This window comes from Callospermophilus lateralis, chromosome 3 (assembly GCF_048772815.1).
Source record: "Callospermophilus lateralis isolate mCalLat2 chromosome 3, mCalLat2.hap1, whole genome shotgun sequence".
NCBI lineage: Eukaryota > Metazoa > Chordata > Mammalia > Rodentia > Sciuridae > Callospermophilus > Callospermophilus lateralis.
The window spans coordinates 27,893,969-27,907,285 of NC_135307.1; the positions used below are offsets into that span (position 1 = coordinate 27,893,969).

At 44.8% G+C, this 13,317-nt stretch overlaps 1 protein-coding gene across 1 annotated transcript in view; it reads right to left on the reverse strand.

Annotated features, from left to right (window-relative positions):
• Ift43 (intraflagellar transport 43) overlaps positions 1-13,317 on the reverse strand; it is a 79,770-nt gene that overhangs the window by 38,074 nt on the left and 28,379 nt on the right. The window lies entirely within an intron of this gene.

Below are 13,317 nucleotides of genomic sequence, written 5' to 3' on the forward strand. Positions count from 1 at the left end.
TTCGCCAACATGTGTGAGAGAAGGAGGCCTTGCACTCAGGAGGAAGGAGGACAAAGACCCCTCCGTAACCCTGCAGCCTAAGGAGGGGACAGCGGCTATACAGAATGGCCATGAGAGCCTTTCAGAGTGTGCCACTGTGACTTCCATTAAGAAATATGTGTATCTGGTTTCCTGGCCCAGGGCTCCCCAAGTCTTGGATTTCTGAAGTGAAGACAGCCTCAGGATGGAGGGCTGGTTGCCATAGGAAAAGGCTGTGTGATTAAAGGGCTGGAACTTTCTTTCAGTCTCAGTTCCCCAACTTCCCTATTCCTGACATCCAGACCTCTGGGGAAAGAGGTTGAGGGCTGAGTTGATCACCAAGGCCAATGACTTAATCAATCATGCCTATGTAATGAAGCTTCCATAAACACCCAAAAGGACAAGATTCCGAGAGTGTCCAAGTGAATGACAGAAGGGAGCATGCCTCATTCCACGGGGACAGAGGTTCCTGAGCTCATGACTCTTCCTAACCTCATACTATGTATCTCTTTGTCTAACTGCTCATTTGTATCATTTAAAATACTGTATTAGCTTTGTGATACTATGACAAAATACCAGAGAATAAATTTATAAGGAGCTAAGGTTTATTTTAGCTCACAGTTTCAGAGTTTTCTGTTCATGATCTCTTGGCCCTGTTGCTTTGGGCCCGTGGCAGCACGATACATCATGGCAGGAGCATGTGGCAGAGGCCTATTCACCTCATGGTGGCCAAGAAGCAAAGAAAATGACAAGAAGGGGCAGGAGACCCATTGTCCCCTCCAAGGGCACATCCACAATGGCCTAATCTCCTCCCACTAAAGGCCCAACCTCTTAAAGATCCTATTGCCTCCCAACAGCATCATGGGCTGGGCACCAAACCATGCGCACATGGACCTTTGGAATAAACCTGCAAAAGTATTTTCCTGAGTTCAGCAAGCTGCTGTATCCAATTAATCGAACCTGGAGGGTCTGATGTTAACTCCAGGTGGTCAGTGCCAGGATGAGAGGTTCTGTAGGACACTCGGCTGGTGTCCACTGGAGAATTGCCTGGTGTGTGTGGGACTAACCCCACACAACTGGTGTCACAAGTGCAGTACTGAGTATAGTAGGAGAAGAGGGTTCGTTCTCTCATTTGACAGAGAGGATTCTACTTGGGAAGAAATGGATTTCCTTTTACATTTGCAATTACCCTAAGATGGTGCCATGTCAAAAAGGCATTCACAAGAGGAATGACAACATGTCGCCTGAATCACTGATCACACACCTATCAACACTTCAGTGGCTCTTGTTCCAGGAAAAATGAAGTCGAGGTTGCAGCTCAAGGCCCTGCCTGCAGGCCCCCCTCCATCCTGCCCCTTGGCCCCTTCTACTTCCTTATGCAACCCTGGGGTCAGTCACTGTGGTGTGCCCATCCTAACACTCTTAACATACCATGGTTTATCTGCACCTCCTCTCTCCTGGCCATGCCTGGAAGGCCTGTTCCCACCTCACAGTCAGCAACTTCATTTCTAGGCGGTAACTCAGACTACAACGACCTGTTCCCAGCAGCCATCCAGAAAGTACGTGTTAGGTGCTCACATATACTTTCTGAGTCGGGGAAGGCTGTGAGACCACTTGGTTTTAGTACTGAGAAGACAGAGCTCAAGGATGTTGAGCTGGCTGCTCAAGGCTACCCTGTGCCTTGGCCCCTTTGCACGTCCTACCCAGGGCTCTGTACTATGCCCACTGCCTTTCCTTGTCCCCTTCTTTAAAGATGTCCTCCCCTGCTGAAAAGAAGGCTCAAAGCTTGATCTTGAGCTTTCTACTCCATGAAGTGTGGATAATGTGGGACTCATTTCCCAGAATCATAAGAGCCTACAGGTCAAAAGGGAACTTTGAGATCATCAAGTTCAAACTCCTTAGGGAACTTTGGGCCAGAAAGTGTGCATGATATGCTCCAAGATCATGCAACCCTGAGAGCCAGAGCATAGGGCGGATGTCCAGCTCCTCCTACAGGTCTGAGGAAACAGTGGCCCTGGCACAGGAGGGTGGCTCAGTAATAAGCTCAGGAAACAGCCTTGCAGGACCCAAAAACAAGAGGCGGGGGCTGCCAAGGCCACAGAAACTAGTACCTATCTCCCAAGCCAGCTGCCTGGGAATAGATCCAGTTCTTGGAGGGCACTGCAGTGTTAGAAGGGAAAATCGTTCCCAATGCCTAATTGAACTTAATGACCAGCCTAATAAGCCTTTTAATGGCAGGGCTGGCATGGCCTTGGTTTGTGCCCCTAAGAGCTGGCTGCCTCCTTGCGTTTGCCTTGCTCTGGGGGCCTGAGTGGCTGGAGGGCAGCTCTTGGACAGGTAGGCCAAGGGAGGTCAGGGAGGGCCACCATCGCTCTCCCGGCTGAGCTGTGTCAACTCATCCTGTGGAAATGCCTGCTGAGGTGCCACCTTGTGTAGGGACACTCAGATGCTAAGGGGCCAAAAACAGGGGGTGGTGGAGCACCGAAGAGCATCAGACTCACCCGGTTCCAGTTCTGGCTGGTGACTTACCAGCCCTGTGACTGTGAGCAAGTCATTTCCACCTTTCTGAACGTCAGTTTCCTCATCTGAGAGCAGAAATAATAATAGCACCTACCCCATGGGGGTTGCTTTAAGGACCAAATGACTGTTTTTGAGGATCAAATGACTCCAGGGCTCAGCACAGAAGTCACAAAAGAGGAGGTGTCTGTGGACTTGTGCTACTTGTGTGTGTGGTGTGTTCACACGTGTGTGTTCTTGTCTGTGCAACAAGAGGGCTGGCAAGATGTGAGCTACCCAGCTACAGGTTTGGCAGCGACGCCCAGAAGGCAGAATCTACTTCTGAGGATAAAACTGTCAATTCCCTAAAAAACAGGGCTGCTGAAAAAAGAAAACAGACACCATCAGAGGCTTGATCATGGGGTGCATGGGGGCAGGAACAAAAAGAACCTTCATGTCCACCCAGAGGGGAGTAGTGTCCCCTACTATTACAGGAGGGATTATTACGGAGCAATTAGGAAAAGGAAGCATGTCCACATGCACCGAAGGCTCTCGAGGATGCACTCACTGCTAAGTGGAAAAGAAATTCAAACACAGGATGCAGGACACTGAATACGATCTTACTTCTATTTAAAAAAAAAAAACAAAAAACAAAACTTATTTTGGGGTTAGGTCCTGATAAACCGATTTGCAAGTGGAAAATTCATTTAACACCCCTGACCTATGGAACACTATGGCTTGGTGACACAGGTGACACAGGCTGCAAGCCCTGTACTCTATGTGGGGTGGAGGGTGCTTGCTGCCACATCCCAGCATCACGAGAGGATTGTACAAATCCCTAGCCAGGCAAAGATCCAAATTCAAAATTCAAAGAACTATTTCTACTGAATACATATTGCTTTCACATCATTGTAAAGTTTAAAATCATAAGTCAAACCATCAAAAATAGGGGACAACAAGGAGAGAAAGGAGGTACTGGAGAACAAAACTGACCAAATTATACTGGTATAGTGTGTGCATGTACAAATTGTAACCATGAATCCCACTATTATACAAAATTATAATGCACCAATATTTTCTTAAAAGATACCAACAAATGTTTCTAGTACTTACTTTTAGAGAGATGGCTAAGAGTGGAGATGGTGGTTGCAGGTAAATTCAGCTTTATCTGTCTTGTTTGAATTTTACATCATGAAAATTCTCAGTTGGCTTGAAAACTAAAAGGGACTTTATTTAAAAAAAAAAAAAAAAAACAAAAACAATGAGGCTGCTTCTAAGGAGTCCCCCAGCAATGCAGGGTTCATACAGACCCCAACCAGCTCTTACAGCAACACTAGAATTTGACAGGACAGGACACTGGCTCTACCCTCCAGTCTAGAAGAGCTGCACTATGCAGCAGTCCAGAGAAACAAATGGAATGTTCCACCTCCGCTTTTTGGCTGTTGTTATTTAGAGATAGTTCTACGGACTGTTTATTCCTTTCCTGACACCAGAGACCCTTCAAGCTCTACTCTCCTACCCCTGGCTCCAAGAAACGACCAGCTCCAGTCACCAGGAGGCTTTCACTTTTGCAAAACCCGAGGCTAACAGAGGCCAAGTCAAAGCCTTCCAGGGTCATACTGAGAACCCACCTAGAAGCACACCTGGTTTTCAACTGCAGTGAAGGTCAAGGGTATCTTCATGAAGAAAAGCGAAGGGCAGAGAGGAAGCTGAGAGCAGGCTTGGGGGAAGCAGGAAGAGGGCCTTTGGCTGCAGTGTGCTGGGGCCTCCCCTCAGGCAACTGAGAAGTAATTCTGCTGACTGGTCCCTGAAGGGCTCAGCTGTCCTGTCCCTGGGCCACGCATAGGCAGGCATGCAACTCTGGTGCCACTGTTCTCTCCTCACCGCCTCCCTGGTGCCTCAGGTGCTTGCCTCTGCTCCCAGGAGAGGAGTGACAGGGCCACTGGTTAGGTAGACTGCTCCACTTTTCAGAGAGGCAAGCAAAGTATTCAAGTGCTACTGGAATCAAAGTGCAGTTATCTCCTGCCTAGTCATTTAAGCAAATCGGTTTTGTGACACTACATAAGCTATCGAGGCCCTAAACTGCAATGAATACAGCCTAGCACACCTGTTTGTTCTGCACCAAACATCTCCATGTCAATCCAGGGGGAGTGGCATGAAAGTACCCCTCAAATCACACCAAGAGGAAAGGGGATGCACACTCCCTACCTCTTCCCTAGCCTACAGGATCCCTAAGTGTCACATTTAAAGCCTTTACGAAACTTTTCAAGGGTCCTGTTATGGCTATTCCATGAGTAAGCACTGGAAGTCTGCCTTCTCAGCCTGGGAAATATCACCCCAATTGTCTGATGGTGGTCCTCTTCATGGAGATAGAAAATTGTGACTAATAGACTCTCAATTCTTCTAATTTTGTTTGGTTTTTCATGAAAACCAAATAATCAAAATTGTGCTTATCAATGAAAATGTGAAGATCAAAGATTATGTTGTTTTACTTCACAGGGTCCCCTCCTAATGACTGGAGATCCTAAGAAACATCCAAAATGCACTCACTGATCAAATTCACACCGTGCACCTGTGTGTGCCAAGCGCCACAGACCAGAAGCAACGAGAGAGACACACAGCCCTTGCACAGTAACCAGCAACTAGTTACTTGTAATGCAAAGGCAAAGGCAGCTACAACTCCAGAGCGCTCAGCAAAAATAAAGACAAACAAAACTAGAGACTGAGGAGGAGCCCCAAGTATGCAAGGTTCAAAGTGGGTTGCTCAAGGAGAAGAGCGTGGGGGAGCTTGTACTATTCTTGCAATTTTTTTTTTATGGGTTTGAAGATTTTCTAAATAAAAAGATTTGGGGATCTGGGAGGAGGAAGAGGCAAAACTGCAAGCATAAACTGTAGTTCACACCACCAAATGGCTGATGAGAGGAAGTTCTTTATAGAAAGTTCTCTGTTCATAAGTGAAGATTAGAAAATCACCATCTGACAACCTTTCATGAGATCCTTTCTCTAGGCAGCTGTCACCGAGGGACACCGCGACCACCGGGGGGAGTCAGACAGGGAACGTGAAGTAGAGGATCCCACACTCCGACCCCCGGATCAATCACAGACTCGCTTAAGTGGAATAACCAGACACCTGTGCCCTCAGGAGTGCTGCAGCGAGACCCACACGGCGCCACCTACGGAGTACGCCTGCCTCAACCATGAGCCTCAGCTGAACTGCCAGTCTGACCTAGATCTAACCATCCACTTAAGAGGGGACTTGGGAGACAGACAACTAGAAGAAATGGGCCCAACCCAGAATGTGGGACACTCTACAGACGAGTTTCTTACCAAAAAAAAAAAAAAAAAATCAATGGCACGGGGACAAAGGCAGCGGTGAGTGCTGGAGGATACATGAGAGCACGTGAAGGCAGATCACAACTCGAGCCAACACGCGGACCTTGATTTGTCCTTTTTGCAGCCCAACTTGACAGACATCTTTGAGACAATGAAAGTAACTGAACAGGACCTGGGTATCAGATGACATTCAGGAATTATGATTAATCTTGGTAGGTATGCTAATGGCACAGTGGTTAATAAACAAAAACAGTCCTTATCAATTAACAGAAATTACCTCCCGTGTTAAAGGAAGGAGGGAGGAGATCAATGACATTGTTCAACACTGTCAGGCTTCTCCACTCACCACTGGCCTCACAGAGGATGATGGATCTTTCACCTCCATCCGTACATCTTCTTAAGACTAAATAACGATGCAGCCTCACATACGCTTAGCTGCGTTATTCCCCATCTTTCAAGTCACGCAGCCCTTACAAATAACAGTTAAATGGCGAACCAGGGTAATGGGCGAGACTTCTCACAGGCAGAGCTAACCAGCCTGGGGGTCCTGGCAGCACTAGGCATGACCAAGTGGGCCCAGGCTAGACGGTGCCCGCATCTGGGCACTCCTGTGCTCACGTGCAGTGTGTGGCTCATCGAAGGGGAAGCTCCAGTGACCTCCCCCCGTGACACCTTCCTAAGAGTCCAGCCTCTGTGGGGACGGACAGCCCGTGATGGAGCTGGTGTAAGAGGACAAAGTATGTGTTGGCCGCTTGCTCTCAGAGCCGGGAGCCCTCCTGCTCACTGAGGTTTGCCTTTCACACTTTTGTAGCCTAATAAGAATTAACTACTTGCTGCTAACGTGAAGGTAAAGGTTCTGACATGGCAATGACATAGATGGAGAGGACAGAAGCCCTTTAGTATTCTTGGAACATCTATGCCATTAAAAAAAGAGAGAGAGAGAAAGAGAGGAGAAGGAGGAGGGAAGGGGGTAACCTCGGGACTAGCACCGGCAGTTCTCCCGCCATCTTGATGTCCTTGACACGTGCAGATGGTGTGGAAGTGGCTGGCACCAGAACAGCCCATGAGGAGGAATGAGCGGCCAATGGAGATTTATGTGAGGAGAGTGAGATGGACAAGGTAAAATTGTCAGGAGGAGTTGTTAGAAAGTAAAATATATTGTGACAATTCCACTCCTGCCGTTCATCAATAAACTGACAGATCATTTAGTGTCAATTAGGAGTGATAGATGGACAAGTCCCCATGATCCTGGGCCAAAATTAATGGCTGGGAGGGAGAGGGTGATTGAAAATGACGGCTGACATTGAGAGCAAAGTCCTCAAAGTCCCCGAGGGGCCATTACTTGCCTCATTCCCTTGCAGATCAATGCAGGGACAAACCCAAAAACAGACACTTTGAGACAAAACTTAATCAGACTACCTTTCCCTCCTCTCACTACCAAGTCTGGTTCCCTCTCATTCAGCTCTAGTCCCCATGGCCAAGTCAGTGACCCATCAATTGTAAGTGTCCCAAATCAGGCAACTTCAATGCCAAGGACAGCTGCCTCCAAGACAGAATCTTTGGCACAGCTATTACCCTGGTGCCAGGAGAAAGGACAGTTGGTGATTCCAGGTCCCGAGCAATTCCTGAATTCAGCCTTTCCTTGTGTCTGGGGCAAACATAAGAGTCCTGGCACCCATGATCTCCAGCCCGTGAGATGGCTGACAAATGCCCAGTGCTCTCTCAGAGAGTGCTACACAAATAAAGCAAAGGTGTCTGGGAAACTCGCATTTCCAGGCTATGAGCTTCTCATCCAGATCCATGACCCGTCTCCCCACTTCGCACTGTGACAACACAGCTGGAGACCTCTCTTTAAGTCTTACTTTCCTTAAAGACACCGGCAGAGTTGAATGGGGCCTACCTGCACTGCTGTAGAATGAATGTTGTGTCTGGTCCCCCCTAAATTCTTTTGTTGAAATCCTAATCCCAATGTGATGGTGTTTGGAGATGGGACTTTTGGGAAGTGATTAGGTTTAGATAAGGTCATAAGGGTACAGTTCCCATGATGGAGAAGAGGAAGAGACACCAGATCTCTCCCCCCATGTATAGGTACCAAGAAAAGACCATGTAAGATCAGAACCAGGAAGAGGTCTGTCGCCAAAATCACCACTGTGCTGGTGCACCCTGATGTTAGTCTTTCAGCCTTTAGAACAGCGAAAAGTAAATGTTTGCTTTTAAGCTTCCACTACATGGTAATATGTTATAGTAGCTAAGACAGGTGCCTAGCACAGAGTACTATTATCATCCAAAAAAGGTTTGAGGTGGGTATACTATCTTCCCGTGTGTACTTTCTGAGACTGACAATAAGGTCACCATCCCCCAACACCAGATCTTAAACCAGAATGTTCTCCTGTCCTCTCTGCTCATCAGAAGTCATGCAGCTTGACCCCCATCTTCTCCTCCAGGTCCCACTTGGGCTTAGTGATTACCTCACTCACCCTGGCTCAGGATGAGTCCAAGGTTTATGGTCTCAGTAACTAGATAGATGGAGTCACTGTTTACTCAGAGTTGAGAGACTGTGGAGGCATAGTTTGGGGGTGGGGAACTGGGTGCAAATTAAGAGGACCAATCTGGATACCTTAGGCTTAAATTCAAGTGGAAACATCACAAGTTTATTCCTCAGTGAAAACACTAAAGTTTTTTCCTGGATCATTCAGTTTCCTCTTGGAGTAAAATGCTTTTCTTTCTCATGTGCTGTTTCCAAGGTGTTCCCCGCCTGGCCTCTCAGACTGTGGTCTGTTCTGATGAAACAAATTTTGGAGTCATCAGTGTGAAGTTGACAGTTAAATCTGAGACTGGCTGAGATCACGCAGAGTGAGTGTTGAGAGAGAAGGGAGGTCTGAGGACCTGCCCCAAACAGACAGGCTGAGACAAAACACATGCAGACTACCTTCCTTTCTCTCTCCCCCAGGTCTGGTTCCCTCTCCTTCAGCTCCATTCACCAGGGCCTCCAACACTAGAGGGGTCAGAACAGGCCCCAGACTGAGGTGGCAAACAAGGGAACACCTTGGGAAACAGCACATGCAAAGGAAAAGCATCTAGTTCCAAGAGGAAGCTGATTTGATCTAGAAAAACCTTTAATGTTTTCACTGAGGAATAAAAACTTGTGACAACCTTTGTTTTCTTTGACACAGAATTTGTCTTAGTCTATATTTCAAAGTGAATTCTAGATATTCCAAACACTAAAACCTCCTAATAACTTAGAAAGATGTGGCTTCTAAGATTTTCACTAGTATGAGAACTGCATTTGAGAGTTCTGTTTTTTCCTTAACACTAAAAATTAGTGTATGTTATAAAAAGACAATAGTGTGGGACTCAATATATCATATGAATACACAGAAAGACCACAGAACAGAACAAGCCAAAAAGTAGACTCGTGATTTATTCAGTGATTTAGACTATGACAGGGGTGGCTTCTCAGATCACTAAAGGAAAGACAGATTATTAAAAAGAAAAAATCATCAGGGCTGGGACACAGTCACTCAGAAAAAAGAAAAAACTGGATCCACACCTCATACCATATACCAGAATAAATTCCACATGGATCAAAGATGTGAATTTCAAAAATGAAAGGATATGGTTGTGTTCCAAAGAAACTTCTCTGATTAAAAAAAAAAAAGGCAGGAAGCTTGTGGGCAATAGTTTGCCACTTCCTGATATATTGAAATAAAGAAGGAAGAATCTGAAAACTTACATATGTATATATGTTTACTTTTTTTAAAAAAAAAGTATAGGAAGAAACACCAGAAACTTATAAAGAGATTACTCACAGCGGATGGATGGGAACCAGGCAGAGGGAAGAAGGGCGTGAGCAAGACTGAGGACACCTTGGTACATAATCTCCATTTCTGATCCATGTAAGTGTTTTACATATGCAAAAGTCAATTAAACAACTATGAACGCAAACAACTACGTAAACCTAATTGTGTATTAAAATTTGAGCTCTTAATCCAAATGAGAAAGAATTCAAGTAACTTCTGAAAGCAGCATCTAAACCTTTAGTGTGATATATTTTAAGGACATGAAGAACTGCAAAGAAATCTTGAGCTTTACTTAGAGGTTTTTATTGGTATTTCATTAGTGATGTAATTACAAAACTACTTCAAGTGTGTGAAAGGACAGAGCCTATTTTCAAAAATGTGTTTCCCAGCTCTGTTCACTGAAGGAGCTTAGAAGCAATGCTGTCCCAAGAGCAATGAGCAGTGTGTGCTCAGGTCTTGAATTCTAAGTGTTCTCCACCAAAGGGGCCAATGCTCTTTGGAGCAGTGGCTGACTCAAGGACTAGACAAGGAAAATACAAAGTAAGTTTGGAATATGACTACTGTAGCAGAAAGCAAGCAGGTGCTCAAACACTAATAAGGAATAGCAAAGGTATAAAGGCCGCCCTGAAGGAGTTCCCTGGTTAACCTGGGACAATCTGAGCATTAATCATTATTATTATGGGAAAAAAATGATGGAAATGAACTACAACACAATGAATAACAATAAAATCCATGGGTCTACAATTTTTTTTAAAAAAAAAGGTAATTCGGAGAGAAAAATGAAAGCTCTTCTTTATTAAAAAAACAAAAACAAAAACAAAAAACCCTGTAATTGATATAGAATAAATGATGGAATTAGAAAATTAACATTTTGCAATCCTTGACTGACTCACATGAATGGATACTAAAACCACTAGGTGAAAGATTGTAGAGGACAGAATTCAAAGCGGCACCCCATAGTGATTACTAATTATCATAAAGGAAAAAAAAAATAAAAGAAAACTTCACACTGGAGAGTTCTCAAGGTCACCACCTAAGCCAAGTTATCAAACTCAGCAACACCAATAAAGAACCAGTTTGATATGCCAAGAAGCACGCAGTATCACTCATTCTTGCCAAAAACCTTCAACTTGAATCTAGTCATGAACAATTTAGAGAAATGCAGAGTGTGAGACATGCTACAAGTCAGCTGGCCTGCATTCCTCAAAAGGGCAACATCGTGCTGAGGCTGGGGGCTGCGCTGAGGTCAAGAGAGACTAGAGACAAGCACCAAATACAATGTATGAACTCTGACTGGGTCTGGGACCCATAAACGACACTTTGGTGGAGAAATGGGGGAAATTTAAATATAAACTATGTATTAAATATTATTAAATCACTATGCAATGATCTAGATGAGTTCATGACACTGTGATTATCTGGAGAATGTTCTGAATCCTAAGAGATGCATGCTGAAATATTTGGAGGTAAAATGTCATGACATTTACGACTTACTTTCAAATGGTTTAGGGGGGAAAAGTAGAGGAGAGGTGCTGGAGGAAGTAAGAGGAAAGGGTAGAAAGAACAGGAATAAAATTTTAATAGTGCTATTTTGAAAGCCACAACTGGAAAGAAATTTAATGTCTATTCTTTGAGAAAAATAAAATATATTCCTGTGTATCTCATAAGAGAAACTGATGTGGAAAGAATCCCAATGATGTGGTAAAAATATTTTTTTGGCTTACCTTTCATTTAAGACTTAGTGCAAGGGATTAAGGACCAACACGATATGTAATCTTGCCTTTAGAACTGGACTCTGAACCAACAGACATTTAGACTGGTTCCCTCCAACTCATAGGAACCTATGACTGCACTCATTGCATCTATAAAATGGGACGAAAGGCAAGGACCAGAAAAAGTCTCAGCCTTCACATAGCATTCTTGGTGTCAGACTGTCCTAGGTAAACTAAGAGATAGATTAAACCACAAGGAATCACAAAGACTCACCGCAGTGGAAACCTGTTCAGTCTGGAAGCTACATGCTCTAAAATCCCTAAAAATCCACAGAGGCTAACAGAAGTGGCTAAAGGTAGCAGCCATCATGTCATATTCTAGAGGCCACTCTCTAGAACCACGTTATACGACACTTCTATGTTTTACAGTTGCAGAGCTCAGAGGCCTGTATTATTACCTTCTTATGCACCACTATTAATCACAGGTACTAGCATCACGCTTAGTGCTTTTCCTTTATCATATGTTCAAGCCTCAGAAAAACTCTTCCCAAAATGTATTATTATTGCTACTTTATAGGGGTAAGTAATTTCCCCAAGTTTATACAGGTAGCTAAGTGCTGAAACCTGAATTTTAACCTAGGTGAGTCTGAACCAGATGTCCACAGTTTTAAACTTATTGTGATGCTGCTTCCTGTGGGAAAAACAGGAGAGATGATAACTGCCACATCTTGATTAGCAGGCAAATCCTGCCCTTTTGAGGGTGGGAGGAATGCAGGAAGAACATGTGGAAGCAAGTTGGAGGACTGCTCTCTCCTCACTCAAAACAAGGATTCTGAAACTATTTCAGAGACATGGATATTCATTCTAGATGGTCCAAGAGGGCCGGTTGCCACTCTAGGTCACGAGCGTTCCCAGATGCTTATAGCAGCTCCAGAGGATCTCATTCATAGTTACGTCCAATCCTTAACACCAAAAGCTAAGACCTTGACAAAGTGATACGCCTATTCTTAAGGCTCTTAATGGAACTTGCAGTTAAGGAAGATTCCTGATACTCAAATAACCTTTGCTTTTCTTGCCCTGGTATTGCTTCTCCCAAACAGATCCTTCATGTAGAAGGTCCTGCAACTCATTGGAGGGATGAAGAAATTAAGGCCAGATAGGTTAAAACACTTATTCAAGGTCTCTGAGATAACAAATGGCACAGACAGGATTTTAAACCATACAGTCTGGTTCCAAAACCTGCGCCTCTCAACCACCACACCCTGCCATCTCTCCACACAGAACAAGGGATCAGTCTCTGGTATAAGCAGTAGAAAGGCCAGGAAGGCTAAGCCACATTCTCACTGCATACATAATTTTCTTCAATCCTTATCCCTTATCCTTATCCTTACATAGGGAGCATTAGTAGTCCATCCAGAGGCTCAGCAATGGTAAACACCTTGCTCAATACCATCCAGCTATGTGATAATGGAATCTGCATCCTCAGCCCCACAATGCAAGCCACATGCTGCTCAGATAGTGCTGCCATGTGCACTGTGACATTAGATTATTCTTCCCAGGAACTCTGAAGCAAGAAGATAGGTCGATGAGACAATCCTGGATGGTCATAGCATCAATACTTGTGTTGCTTGCAGCAACAGCTTACAGTAAACACAAGACATCTTCTAGGCAGGGTGGTGGTACACCTGTACCATTCTCTGTGAATGAACAGTGTGGGGTGGACAAACTACAGAATTCACCCACAATAACTAACAGGCAATTCCATTCTGCTTAGAAAGTCAAGAACACAGAATGCTACCATATGAATGAACTTTGAAAACATTATGCCCAGAGGGAGGCAAGGCATAAAAAGAACCACAGACTGTATGATTCTATTGATAAGAAATGTCCAGAACAGGCAAATCACAGTCAGAAGTTGATATTGCCAAGGGCTGGGAGGTTGGGGGCGTGGGGGACGT